Source organism: Triturus cristatus, chromosome 11, assembly GCF_964204655.1.
Source record: "Triturus cristatus chromosome 11, aTriCri1.1, whole genome shotgun sequence".
In the NCBI taxonomy this organism is placed as follows: domain Eukaryota; kingdom Metazoa; phylum Chordata; class Amphibia; order Caudata; family Salamandridae; genus Triturus; species Triturus cristatus.
This window is the reverse complement of record NC_140594.1, coordinates 786,782,304-786,794,398: the sequence shown is the minus strand read 5'-3', so window position 1 is coordinate 786,794,398 and position 12,095 is coordinate 786,782,304. Positions and strand designations below refer to the sequence as shown.

At 43.2% G+C, this 12,095-nt stretch overlaps 1 protein-coding gene across 2 annotated transcripts in view; it reads left to right on the top strand.

Annotated features, from left to right (window-relative positions):
• LOC146785442 (thiamine transporter 2-like) overlaps positions 1-12,095 on the top strand; it is a 383,376-nt gene that overhangs the window by 79,331 nt on the left and 291,950 nt on the right. The window lies entirely within an intron of this gene.

Sequence of the window (12,095 nt, the reverse complement as noted above, 5' to 3'; positions counted from 1 at the left end):
CATGCAAATGCAATTCCAATGTGTATTCTTATTAGTGAGGTTGGTTAAATTCCACAGCAATCCAATTAATACAATTACGATTAGTTAATTATTCTTATTAATAGAAACATGCAAAATGGAGTTGGTATACAATTTTTTTTTTAAATAAAACCCACTCCAGCACATGTCTGTGCCCACGATGCAACCCTAGGAAACATCAGGCACACAATGAAGAAAGAAGCTGAATCTTCACACTTAGCAGCCAAAACAGACAACTGTGAGAATGGTAACTTCTGAGGAAGCAGTACTGGATACTTCACAATGGTGGTATTATCTTGTTTTCCATATCTTCTCTTCTTTTAATGTTTAAAGTATATAGTTATTGCAGTTTTAATTTCTACATATTTGTATTATGTTGTATGATAACAACTTTTTTTGCTCTTCCTTAACGTAGTTAGTTATATATATTATGGTTTAATGTAGTTTTCATATAATGCCAACGAAACCTGAACATTTAAGCATAGGTACTTCAGTGAAGTTTATTTTTCAATACCATAGCTTATTCTTGCAAGATATACATTTATTTTAAGCTTGTTAGAAACTAACACATCTACGCCCATGGATAGTGTATTTCACATAAAGAATACCACCTACACTGGGTGATTTGTTAATCCTTGCCAAAGAATTAGCAGTACAATGAACCTCACAATCAGAAAAAAAGCTTCTAAAGTAGTGACTCACTCATTGATAATGATAATAACCTTCAAGAGAAAGACATGTTGATAGACGCATTTCTCTTCAGTGGTGCTGCTATACATAAACCATCATTGAGTCATTTTTAGAAGAGGTTTGATCTCACTTTTGACATGTATTGTAATATTCCAGGTATGTATGTTCCTCTGCTTTTCACCTTTCCGTAGTCTGTTGCTTCATCCATTCCCGAAAGGTGACATTCAAATGGGTTACAATTAGGATACATATTATGGGTTGAAACAAAGGGACGGCATTTGAAGACCAGGCCAGCCCAAATTTAGCTTTGCCCCCCAACAAAGGACTGATGCAGCTGGAACAGAATAGAGGTGTGTGGGTTCAGAAGGTGCATGACCAAAAAGAATGTTATTGCGTTTTGTTTTTATCTTGTTACATTTGCTGCATCTTTTGACAAATTGCTGCTTATACTGTGGAGATGTTTTTTACTTCTCTTTCTTTCACAGTCAAGTGAAAGGGTTTTATAAAGTGAACTATGTGACAATATTACTGGGATACAGACATGGTCACTGGAATTATATGGGGGGGGTAGATTATGCAGCAATTTTGAATGGACTGATGTGGCAAGAAAACACAAATAATATGGCTTAGTAAAGCACATTTTGTGATTGTATCACTTCTTGATTTTGTTATTTTTAGATGTTAGCATTGTCTGAGAAAAGGTTTCATTTTATTTCTACCAATTCTGCATCCAAATACAGCGACAATTAACTGAAAGGGGACCAGTCAACCTTAGCAAAGGACCTTCCACTGTGCAGCAACACCTGAGGCACCTATGCTTTACATATTTAAGCACCTGCGTTATGCTTCTTTGAAAGTACATGCAGCGTTGACATATTTGAGCTTGTTTATGTTTTAGTCTAAAGCAATCAATCAATCAATCAGGAGAATTGTAAGCACCCTACTGACCCCAGGAGGTTCTCAAGATGCTGGGGCTAAGCAGCTGTGTTCAGTCGAAGTGCCAGATCTTGAGCATCTTCCTGAAGATGCTCACGGATGGGGCGCTGCTTGTTCCAGGTCTTGGCTGCGATGTAGGAGAAGGTTCTTCCACCTGTTCTGGGTCTGCGGATGCATGGAATTTCGGCAAGAGCGAGGTCGGCGGAACGGAGGTTTCTCTTGGGTACATGGAAGGAGATTCTCTCGTTGAGGTATCGTGGTCCGGTGTTGTAGATGCATTTGTAGGCGTGGGTGAGTATCTTCAAAGTGACTCTCTTCTCAACAGGGAGCCAGTGGAGATTCCGTAGGTGTTGGTTGGTGTGCTCGTGTCGAGGAATGTCGAGGACGAGTCTGGCCACGGTGTTTTGTATGGTTTGGAGCTTGCAGAGCAGAGACTTGTTTATAATCATCAAACAACTTTATTTCAGTTCGGAGAACCATAAAAATACTCAATAGCAACCATACCAAAAAAATACATAATGGATACAAGATGAACAGTATATTACAGTGCATCCCAGTAGTGAATAAAATGCATTAAAAACATGTACACAGTTTTTTACAATGGCCATAGATTAAAATAAGTTAGGCTCATATTACATCTTTGTACAATAAAGCACAAAGAATACTTCCACACTGATACATATTTCGAGCTGGACAAATGCACAATGTATTACAAAGCAGATTATTTGGAATTAGTTAAGAACATATTGCATCTGTTTATGATAGAATACATTAGAGCACCTCCCTGAACAAACACGTTCCGGAGAGGCAAAAACCTCAGAAAGAACCTAGAAGTGAGCTTTAAGAGGTTCTGCTATGCCAACCATGAAGTCTAGCAGTGCACACTAGTTCGAGGATACTTAAGTACTATCAAATGTTGGTAAGCATAAAGTGCACAGTGCATAAAATAAAGTAACTCTAAAAACATAAGACATTAAAAAACACCCTTAAGATAAAATATTTATCCCGACCTTTGATCTAATGTGCCAGATTAAGCGTGAGAAATTGGAGACAGAGTGAACAATGTTGCACATACTGTCAGACGTACAGATTCTCAAGTCTGTAGTCAGTTACCAAGGTCAAGAAGCCGACAAAGTCCAATTACAAAATGAACACTCACAGGAAGCTTTTTTTGTAAACACCAAATTGAGGATAGATATCTAGAAACAGCAAAAACAATGGGTTGGTGAGTCCCAGTTTTCAGAATTTTAAGAGCCTCAGAACAATGTTTCTAGATTCTTGCAAAGTTGGACTAACCATTTGGACCTAGGTTTCTTGTAAACTGAGCAGAAAAATAAAGCATGGGCCTCTATTTCTTCAGCTATACTGCAAGATGGACATTTCTGCAACGAGTCATAGCCCTCACCTCTCCAGCGGTTAGTGAATACGCACAGAGGAAGTAATCCATGCCTAAACTGGATGTAAAGCTTCCTTGCTAAGGCCTGTTGGAATTCGTCCCAAAAATATCCAATGTATAGGTATCTTTCTGCCCCAAAAATCTTGCTGTCAAAGGGCCAAAAGAAGAAATCATCAGAAGGTAAGCCAACGCTGAACCCCTTATAGCATTTAGTTCCTGTTCAGACATGGTCAGGCAGGCCTCAGCAGGTTTATACCACAGGCTCACTCTACCCATGCTTTTTAGAGTTTCCCTAATGTGGTGGAGCCACGGCAGCTTTCCCAGCCCCAGTGAAGCTAAAATCTCCTCCAGGGCTAGTCTGAAAGAGATCAGTTTGTGGGTGGCCCAAAATCTTCTCCAAAAGAGAAGGGGTCTAAAACCGATTCCCTCCAAAATAGGTCTGACACCTAGATCTAGTCTCAGGGGGACCAATTGGGTACTAGGGAGAGATTCAACAGTTGCTTAATGAAGCTATTCTCTATCTGACGGATGGGCTTGTGTCCTCAGAGCTCGTCCCATACATAGTTGCACATAGGACTTGCAATTTATAAATCTTAATAGTGAGGCTGGTAGGTTTAAAAAGGACCCCCTCTACACCATGGAAAGCCCACCCGTATGTTGTGCCCTGTTTAAGCTTTTGTTTAGTAGAATGGAATGGCTAATCCTTGTGCTCACTAAGAATTATCCCTAAATAGTCAAATGTGGATACCCTCACTAAGGGAGTGCCATTCAAACTGGGGTTTGGGCATGTAGAGTGGGATGGGTTAAAGACCATCAATTTGGTCTTAGTAATGTTCATTTCTAAGCCCCTTGATTTGCAGAAAATATTAAAATTATACAGTACCCTTTGGATATCCATTGTTTTTTTTTTAAAGAAGGAGGGTGTCAACTGCAAACATCAACATGGGCACCTTGAAAGAGGTGAGCCTAGGTGCATCATTGTTAATAGTATTCAATGTGTCCACAAGGCCATTAATACACAAACTAAATAATGTCAGGCCAAGATACATCCTTGTCATACCCCCCTGCTAATGACAAAGTATTCAGAAAGTTCTCCCAATTTACCACAACAAACCTGTGCAAAATTCTTATCATGTAGTCTTTGAATTATATGGCACAAGTAAGAGGGCACCCCCATATCGGCCAAAACGCACTAAAGTAAATCCCTTGGGACTTGATCAAAAGCTGCCAGCCTCTAAGAAGACAAATATTTTCAATACGAAAGATGTAATCTGAAAACGTGGTCTATCGTGGCTGTACGCTACCTAAAGCCTGCTTCAAAGGGGCTAAGAACCTTATTTCCCTCCATTCAATCCTGTAGTATTTCTAGTATCACTCAGGAAAGTACTTTTTGGATTGTATCTATTAGAATAATAGGTCTGTAGTTACCAGGCAGCAATGGAGAGCCTTTCTTATAGATACAGATGATTTCCGCCCATGCCCAGGAATAAAGGATGGGCATCCCCTCCATAATGGTTTAAACATTACCCACAAATGTGGGTCCCAGACTTCAGGTTCAGAAAGAAAAAGATCCCCAGGTATTTTATCAATGCCAGGTGCCTCAAGAGGGGCAATCGTACTAATGGCCCTGAGTACTTCCACAATGGTTATCTCAGGATAGTCCTTCTGATCATAGGAAAAAGACTCCCTGCTTAACAGACCCCTGCCAATAATTACGACCACATGTTCACCTTGTCCCTTTGGGGTACCAGACAGGGACCGGTTGTGCTCATCCCTCATATCAGCTGAGAAGTTATGCTCCATACTGACTCTACCCTCACAGTTCCCAGACGTACCTATGCTCCAGAATCCCCTAATATCCTTACACTTAGCAGCACTAAGAAGGGAATCCCATTTTGCCAATTCCCACTCGTTTTTGGCAGAGCTTATGGCCTTTTCATAAGCAATTCTCGCAGTTCGAATCAGATTGCTATCTTTCATTTTTAATGCCTCTTATAAAACTAATTTGGCAACTCTACACTGTATATTAAACCATGAAGATGTATTATTCCTAGAGCGCCTAGAGCGTGCTTCTACTTAAAATTAATCCTTTAGTTTGTCAACTAGCATTGCATGAGGCTCAACCACCTTTGTTAGTTGGCAGACTTTGCCATCATATGAAATAGCTTTGCTCATACGTGTTAGGGAAATACCCACAGCCTTATACAACGTGTCAATTGAGAACTGTATTCTGCATCTAGAGTAAGTAAGTTTCGATCAACCATTCAACTGATCAGCTTGTGCTGCAGTTGCACTACTAGTAGGTAGAGCTAGATAAAGGGACAACGCAATGTGGTCGTTATCATGTCTGGGCAGGCTTTCCAGATCTAATGCTAAGGGTCATAACCTTATATCAACAAGGATGTAATCTATTAAAGATGAACACCCTACCTGATGAAATGTATGCCCCCCCCCCAGGCTGTCAGACGTAGTGCATCCAGTGTAAGCATGTAAAGAATTATTCAGAGTAAGGGCGATAATTTAGAGTGCCAGTGGGTGGTATTTCTTAATGGGGAGTATAGTCAATACTGGGATGGCCCACAACCTGTCAAGGTATTGTCATGATTGGTGTCAAGGGGCTCAAAATGGCAATTAAAAGGCATTCTCCGGTAGTATGGACAAAAAAGTAGCTAGTTGCTCGACAATAAGATTCATGACAAATGCCCACTGATCTGGAGTGGACATTGACAAAGTACACATTGACTTTAGAGACGAGTCTCTACTATTTCAACTGCGCATCCCAGATGAGTAGCTACCCACATGAGCAACCCACCTGAAGGTGTGCTCTTCCCCCCTCCAATGGCTGCCTTACAAAAGGATGCTTAGCCTGGGCTCCATTGGTTAACCAGGTTTCTTGAAGCAGACAAATATGATACTGGACTATAAATGACCCCCAATCTCTGCAATTCAATTTGCCCTTCAGTCCCTCAACATTCCATGACACCACTATAATAAACTTTAAAACTTGCATAGTGCCCGGAGTTACCATGATACCATCCAAAGCGTTGGGCTCTCCCATTTGTATGGGCGCCTGACTCAGCCCCCTCATCTTGGAGTCAATTACACTACATTAGAGTTCAACAGAAAAAGTTACACAGCCCTTCCTGCTATTACCTGTGGCTACAAAACAACCTTCTGGAGAAAGGAATTCTTGACAGGGTTATGAAAATCCCCTCCCCTCATGGCCTGACTGGCCGCTAGACCCTAGTGGGCTGTCAAGCATATTTCACCCCTCAGGTTACCCTCCAGACGTTGGGGCCTAGCTGAGCGTGTTGGATTTTGGCTTGTAATGTTGGTGAAGTTTCCCTGCTTCCCTTTCCACCCTCCAATGCAAGGATCAAGCTCACCCTCGTTAGGCCTAGAACCATGTCCGACATTAATCTTGGAGAGTCAATCCACCCCCTCCAGTGCATCAAATGTATTGGCTACAGGTACCCTGGAGGTTAGGGCACATGGTGCCTGGCAATCAAAATATTCAAGCTAGGTCAAAGATTTGGGGGCCCGCTGATGTAATTCAGCATTAAGTCGGGGTCTAAAGAAATGGCCCAGTGGTAAAAGTGTTATAGCCGAACCTGGCTCCTGCAAAGATAATTCCCCTGCCATAAAATTGTAGGCCAGCTCTGGATTCCTAAAACTAATTATGATACAGTCACCCAACCTATCTATGGGACCCTTCCCAATCCAGCTCACCCTATGAGTAAAGACAATGCTTCCAACCCTATCAAGGGGAAAGTTCCTATATGTCATAAGCCAATGCAGATATTTATGAGATAGGTCCTCGTGGGATTCCCTCTGACCTGTGTGTAGCTCTGCCACTCCTGCTAAGATCACAACGTAAGGGCAGGAAGCAGGAGGACGACTGATAGTTGGGGGTTTTACATTACTGACATTGACAGCCTCTGTGGGAACTCCCTCTAGCCCAACTGTGGAATTACTCCTACCTGGTCTTTCCGAAAAAGGGCCCCCACAGTTGCTCACACAATTGCTTCCCCCCTTTGCACTTGTGTTGCTAGCGCAAGGCAAGGCATCTGGGAGACAGTATCAGTCTGGCAGCCCCAATCCATTGTGACCTTTGGCCCCCCGGGTGCTACACACAGGACGTTCGTGCACGATTTTCCCAGCATGTCCAGATAGGCTATTAGGGGTGTAAGTTCTTCAAGGAGGACGGATTTAACCTGGGCTAAGACGTCCTTTACTAGGGACGTTACCCAAGAGGGCTGAGAGACCATCCCTAATATCAAGCACATGAACTGCATCGCCCATGGAGAAGGCTGATCAAGTTCATCTCTGCCGCTTCTAGTGCACTTGGGAGTGTAGAGGGCATTATACTTCTTCTTGGTAGCCAGATGTGTCTTCGCATTCCCTTCCTCTGTCAAGGAACAATTATTGCCCATTCCCTGCTGTGGGCCATCAACTTTCGGCTGATCGGGGATCAAGAAAATGTCATTGGCATAATTCTCTAGACTACCAGATGAGGCAAGCTTGGGGCCCATTGAGAAGCAAAGGACTTCAGAGCTCAGGCCCTTTGTAATATCCTATCAATCGAAGTGGGTTTTGAGGGGTATATACGAGACACGGCCCTCCCTGGGCATTTCTGCTTTCCCATTGCTTGGACAATAGAACAAATTTCTTCAGTACTGAGTTCGACGGGAGGAGACCAAAGACTAGGGTAAAAGGGCCGCCTCGACCTCAGACACAACAGTGGCCCTTTAGACCAACAAAATGTCTAAATAAATCAAACTCAGGCTGTGTGCCACTCACCCCAACAGTAAATTTCTCTGTGCTGTGACCAAGAAGCAAACAAAAGAGAGGCCCAGCCCAGCCTTTACAAGCCGCTGACAGGTACAGGCAGGCCTGCTATTGGACCGGTGTTCACCCTGAGACAGACCTGGGGGTGTCCCGTACATGTCCCGTGCTCCAGGTCTAATGCTGCCCATTTAACGCATCGAGTCTGGTCCTGCCCCTCAAGCGCATGGTGGACTGGGGGACCGAGTCCCACCCAAGCTGATGCAAGTGGAAAGGTTTGGGGTGTGGCCATGAAGCAGGGAAGCCACTGGTAAAAGAACATGTTTATTTATTTTGTCAGCGTTTAAGTGCGACCATGCAGTGCATGTGTATTCTTTTGTAGAATGTGTGATTTTTCTTTCATGTTCTGCTGCCATCCTCCCATGCTTGTTCAGGCACTCACTGCTACCACTCCCTTGAAAAAAAATAATATTTCATATCATAAACGCCAATGTAACTTCGCTCAGCACCAGATCAGCCCTTGACTCGCACTCTCTTGATGAGAGCCATTCCAATTATTGCTATATTTAACTACAAAACAAGCACTCTCAAGTACAGTTGCCTTGCAGGCACTAGGGTTCATGAATTGAATGGTGGAGCAGGTGTAGTGGCACAGGGGCCAAAAGATCTAGGAAACCTACAGAACACCACTTTTGTTCCTGTGACCGCAGAGAAAACGTTGCCCTTGTTACTTTTTTCGGATTTAGAACCGTTAACTGGACTTTCTGCCTTGAGAAAGCCTCGGGTAACTGTCCACCAGGCAAAACACGTGTCGGCTGTTTTTCTTGTGTGATTTCACTTTTCGAACATAGTCATTAAAGCAACATATTTTGCCAACAAAAAAATAGGGGTCTTGGAAATTATTCCTCTCGCAACACTTAAAAAAGAAGGCACAGGCATCTATCCACAACTTAAACCACTTTTGAATGACACTGGGGAGACTTAATGATTTGCCAGGTTCACAGGATGTTGAATCAACACCGAGAATTGAACCCAGTTCTCCAAGTTGGCAGCTCTATTAAGGTAGTGAGAGATAGGGGGTTTGTGGTGTTCTTTTGGTATTGCATAGGGTTTGCAGCATTAAACTCCATTTTCTACTCCTAGACAATGCACAGGAGTTTTAGGTAGAATCTAACTAACCTTGTCAGTCAGTCAGTCAGTCAGTCAGTCAGTCAAAAACACTTTATTCGATTAATTAAAATCATAAAAGTACAAATTTCATACAATAGTAAAAAAGGCAATCAAGGACATAAAATATACCATCATATTTACAGCAAATCCACAAAGTTAAAAGATGCCATACCTAAAAAATGAACATTAGAAGGTTTCTCAAGAATTGCACAAATTGGGAAAAGTTTTAGATTTGCAGCGCACAGCTGCCACCAGAAAATTTGCCACACTAAATATAATACGAGTACTGCTCAACTGCTGAACGAATAACAAGGCAGGTCTAACTTGTAAAAAGCCGGCGTCCTTCAAGATTGGGAACAGATATTTTTTCCGGCATGCAGAGTAAAACTCGCAAAACATAATAAAGTGCAAAGTATCTTGGGATGAAAAGTCATCACAGTGGTATGGCCTACTACATTCTGGTTTGCCCCAGGACGGATAGAAACCAAGTGAATACTGGATCAGATTAAATCTAAATCTCAACAATAAGAATCTATGGTGTGGATTGGAAACAATGCTTAAATAGGGTTCCATCGTGGGAGATAAGAGGAGCATAAAATGCGCTCTGACACATGGTTTTAAAAGTTCTCTCTCTTCACAATCCAATTTAGCCCTATCAATAAAAGACTGTTTAATCCAGGCTATATCTGCCTTGACAATATGTAATGGGGATGAAAAGAGCTCAGGTCGCCCAAGACGGGAGAACGCCGCTCTGACGTACTCCAGCCAGGGTATTCTTTTAGCATAGTCCATGGCTAAGATATCGTTAAGGATCAGATGGTTAAGAGTGATTTCCTGATTTAACCAGGTTTTCACCCAGCACAACAATGGGGCCATCTTCAACTTATCCATGACATAGCCCAAACCAACCTCCGCGTGGATAGAAAAACAGGAGTCGATTGGGGGACTGAGAGCAAATGTCTCAAAAACCTATTTTCAACCACTTGGATCATATCCTGCGTGACATGACCCCACAGTGCCGCGCCATAGGTGGCGATAGCCAGGCTTTTCGAAGTGTAAACTTTTAGCAACGCCTCCATTGGTCTTGCCCCCAGTCTTTTAGCAAAACCCAGCAACGCAGAGGTAGACCTGGCTACAGAATTACTTTTGAGCTTGATTTGCGGGCCCCAAGTACCATTTTCGTCAAAGAGGACTCCCAGATAGCAGAAAACCTTTACTCTAGTGATCTCTTCACCATTACAGAATGAAGATCTAGTTTTAAGCTTTTTGCCCTGTTTCCCCACCACCATAAAATAAGATTTCTTTGTATTCACCTTCAGGTCTAGGGCAGCCATAAAGGCGCCAAAGGCGTCCAACAGTCTCTGGAGCCCCACACCAGTGCGGGCCAACAGGACAGCGTCATCCGCGTATAGGAGAACCGGTATAGCTAGATCCCCTACACGTGGCGCATCCACCCTTCGGGATCCCCAAGGACCTTTCCAGGCCGTTAATATAAATGGTAAAGAGGAGCGGGGCTAGGATACACCCCTGCCTCACCCCTCTCTCTGACCTAAAGTGCTTAGTGCGTTTCCCATCCTGAGTGACCCTCACTGAGGCAGAGAGGTCCTGATGGAGTGCTGCTAAGAAACTTACTAAGGGAGGGTCAATACCCAAATCCAGCATGATGGGCCATAGCTTTGACCGATTAACTAGATCAAAAGCAGAGGACAGGTCCATAAAAGCCATGAAAAGGGACCCGTCCTTCGCCACCGTGTATTTACTGATTAAAAGCTGGAGATTTAGACATTGATCCAGGGTCCCCCTATTGGCTCTAAACCCATATTGCAAATTAGACAAAATACCCTTACTGTCTTAAGCATCCCTGAGTTTATGAAGTAAGACCCTACCCAAGATCTTTACTGCAGAGTCTAACAGGGAGATGGGTCTATAGCAGGAAGGGTCTCCACGTTGGCCCTTTTTAAAGATATGGATGATTACCACCGTAGCCCACGAAAGAGGGAACCTGTAACCAGAAACAGCATTAAAAACATTTTCTAAAATCCTTGCCCATAAGTTCGGAGCGGAGCCATATAAGTCTGCCGGAACTCCATCCGGGCCCGGCGCCTTATTACTGGCAGAGTCCATTATTGGCTCTCTCCACGTCCAAAGAATCAAAAGATAAGCAGGGCACAGAATGGGGTACTGAAAAGGTGCTACTACTTAGGGGACTTGAACCACCTGTGGAAATATGGATTTTTATGATCAGTTATGTCCCCTATCTTGGACCCCAACGGTTTCATGTATGAATCACAAGTACATGTATGTTCCCTCCAGTTCCAGTTATGAAGACGCAAACACATGTGCGTCCACCGTCAACATGTCCTCTTTCAGATCCGCCATGAATAGGCCGGATATTCCATTCCTAAGTATGAAAGGCCATCGGCTTTATATGGTTCACTTATGCCATTTTACAGTCCAGGCAAGTAGGCCCTGATTCTGTCATCAAGCTTTTCTTGCCTTCTGCCTCTGAAAGCTCCAGTCTGAGCCTGCATCTGTGACCATGAACTTTGTCTCATTCCCTGCGCGGCCCACGAAGCCTGACATCAGCCTGTTGCCTGCCAAAAACTGTATTTCACCTTCGAAATTATCTGCTCCGCTCCCTGCCCAATGCATTCCTGTCTAGTAGTTTAAGTAAACATTCTTCCAGCTACCGAGCAAAGGCCCGGCTTCTCTGTCTTTATGCAAGTAATTCATAGCCCTATTATTATGGAAGATTTCCGCCCTCGCATCTAGTGTAGACACTTAGACGCTTGTACACGCACTAACAGTCAGTATAGTCAGTATAGAATAAGATTCTACTCTAAGAGACCTCTCTTTTGGATAACATAGTTCTTTAAACATAGGATGTTAGATATGATTTGGGATTAGGTTGACTTGACCCTGCAGACTTCTGTCGCCACATGTAGAGCTAAATGTCAAGTCCCCTTCACCCCCTAGTTGCACGTCAATCACACGTCATGTTGCTGCGCGCGCATTTCTGCCAAGTATTTCTGCTGACATTGCGAAATTCTTTCATGGAACCACCCTATTATGACATCACACCTGATGACGTTCTTTAGTC